Source organism: Ascidiella aspersa, chromosome 5, assembly GCF_963924565.1.
Source record: "Ascidiella aspersa chromosome 5, kaAscAspe10.2, whole genome shotgun sequence".
Taxonomy (NCBI): Eukaryota; Metazoa; Chordata; class Ascidiacea; order Phlebobranchia; family Ascidiidae; genus Ascidiella; species Ascidiella aspersa.
In genome coordinates, this window is record NC_139451.1 from 9,463,268 (window position 1) to 9,465,767 (window position 2,500).

At 56.2% G+C, this 2,500-nt stretch overlaps 2 non-coding genes and 1 pseudogene across 2 annotated transcripts in view; all 3 read left to right on the top strand.

The window, feature by feature from the left end:
* The window catches only part of LOC146142786 (small subunit ribosomal RNA), a 1,811-nt gene extending 142 nt beyond the window's left edge, over positions 1-1,669 (top strand). The window contains exon 1 of the ribosomal RNA XR_014500727.1: positions 1-1,669. This exon is cut by the window's left edge and continues 142 nt beyond it. This is a non-coding gene — a ribosomal RNA (small subunit ribosomal RNA).
* A 247-nt stretch (positions 1,670-1,916) lies between these two features.
* Positions 1,917-2,070, top strand: LOC146142787 (5.8S ribosomal RNA). Its single transcript, XR_014500160.1, has one exon. It is a non-coding gene; the product is annotated as a 5.8S ribosomal RNA (ribosomal RNA).
* Positions 2,071-2,318: 248 nt separating this feature from the next.
* Positions 2,319-2,500, top strand: part of LOC146142788 (large subunit ribosomal RNA) — a 3,679-nt pseudogene continuing 3,497 nt past the window's right edge.

Consider the following 2,500-nt stretch of genomic DNA (forward strand, 5'->3'; position numbering starts at 1 on the left):
AACTGTGGAAATGCTAGAGCTAATACATGCGTGAAGCGCCGACCTCGCGGGAGGCGTGCTTTTATCAGACCAAAAACCGACCGGGCTTCGGCCCGCAACCTTTGGTGACTCTGGATAACTTTGCGGATCGCACGGTCTCGCACCGGCGACGGATCATTCAAGTGTCTGCCCTATCAACTTTCGTCGGTACGGTACTGGCCTACCGAGGTTCTTACGGGTAACGGAGAATCAGGGTTCGATTCCGGAGAGGGAGCCTGAGAAACGGCTACCACATCCAAGGAAGGCAGCAGGCGCGCAAATTACCCATTCCCGACGCGGGGAGGTAGTGACGAAAAATAACAATACAGGACTCTAAACGAGGCCCTGTAATTGGAATGAGTACACTTTAAAACCTTTAACGAGTATCCATTGGAGGGCAAGTCTGGTGCCAGCAGCCGCGGTAATTCCAGCTCCAAAAGTGTATATTTAAGTTGTTGCGGTTAAAAAGCTCGTAGTTGGATTTTGGACGCAGGCGGCCGGTCCGTCGCAAGGCGTGTACTGGCCGTCCTGGCCTCACCTCCGGTTCTCCGCCGGTGCCCTTGACTGAGTGTCGGCGGCGGCCGGAACGTTTACTTTGAAAAAATTAGAGTGTTCAAAGCAGGCGATTCGCCTGAATAATGGTGCATGGAATAATGGAATAGGACCTCGGTTCTATTTTGTTGGTTTTCGGAGCGCGAGGTAATGATTAAGAGGGACAGACGGGGGCATTCGTACTGTGCCGTTAGAGGTGAAATTCTTGGATCGGCGCAAGACGAACGACTGCGAAAGCATTTGCCAAGAATGTTTTCTTTAATCAAGAGCGAAAGTCAGAGGTTCGAAGACGATCAGATACCGTCCTAGTTCTGACTATAAACGATGCCAACTAGCGATCGGGGGGCGTTAGTTTTACGACCTCTCCGGCAGCTTGCGGGAAACCAAAGTCTTTGGGTTCCGGGGGAAGTATGGTTGCAAAGCTGAAACTTAAAGGAATTGACGGAAGGGCACCACCAGGAGTGGAGCCTGCGGCTTAATTTGACTCAACACGGGAAATCTCACCCGGCCCGGACACAGTGAGGATTGACAGATTGAGAGCTCTTTCTTGATTCTGTGGGTGGTGGTGCATGGCCGTTCTTAGTTGGTGGAGCGATTTGTCTGGTTAATTCCGATAACGAACGAGACTCTGGCTTGCTAACTAGTTACGCGACCCAATCGGTCGGCGTCTAACTTCTTAGAGGGACTAGTGGCGTTTAGCCACACGAGATTGAGCAATAACAGGTCTGTGATGCCCTTAGATGTTCGGGGCCGCACGCGCGCTACACTGACCGGATCAGCATGTGCTCGCCTTGGCCGACAGGTCTGGGTAACCCGCTGAACCCCGGTCGTGCTAGGGATAGGGAATTGCAATTATTTCCCTTGAACGAGGAATTCCCAGTAAGCGCGAGTCATTAGCTCGCGTTGATTACGTCCCTGCCCTTTGTACACACCGCCCGTCGCTACTACCGATTGAATGGTTTAGTGAGGTCCTCCGATTGGACCTGGCGCGGCCGGCAACGGTCGAGCCGGCGTCCGAGAAGACGATCTAACTTGATCATTTAGAGGAAGTAAAAGTCGTAACAAGGTTTCCGTAGGTGAACCTGCGGAAGGATCATTAACGGTCTCGCAAACGCTTCGGCGAACGCGAAACTCGGACAAGCGAGAGAAAAAGTTTTTGCTACCCGGCGCCCGACCCGCGAGGAGCGGCGCGCCGGCCGGCGATTCGGTCACCCGGTAATGTTTGCGCGTCGAGTGCCGCGGTGCCGCGCGCTCCGGCTTCAAGCGTCGGCCTGGCCGACCGCTCGGCGCGGTATATTTTGTCACCCTTTAGTGCGAGGCACTGTGCGAGCGAAACAATCGTGGATGGCTCTTGGCGGTGGATCACTCGGCTCGTGAGTCGATGAAGGACGCAGCTAGCTGCGTGAATTAGTGTGAATTGCAGGACACATTGAGCATCGACGTTCTGAACGCAAATTGCGGCCTCGGGTCAATCCCGGGGCCGCGCCCGCCTCAGGGTCGCGTTGCAAACGTTCCGCGCGGGGATTTCTCCGCGCGGCTGCTGCGGCGTCGGACGCGCGAGCGCCCGTCCCGCTCAAGACAGCACGGCACGATGTGCGACGATCGCGACCAGAATCCCGCGCGGCGGCGGCGAGTCGACCTCGAAGAGGCCAACGGCTGGCGGCTCAAGGGCGGGAATCGAGGTGCGCGGCGGCGCGCGGCGCCGACGGCGAGCGCGGAACGGGAAGAATAGTCCCGGTCCTTACTTTCGGCCTGAGGTCGGACGAGGCTACCCGCTGAATTTAAGCATATTACTAAGCGGAGGAAAAGAAACTAACGAGGATTCCCTCAGTAACGGCGAGTGAAGCGGGATGTGCCCATCGCCGAATCCGCGCGCTTTTGGAGTGCGCGGAATTGTGGCGTACGGAATTCGTCACGGCGCGCTTCGCCG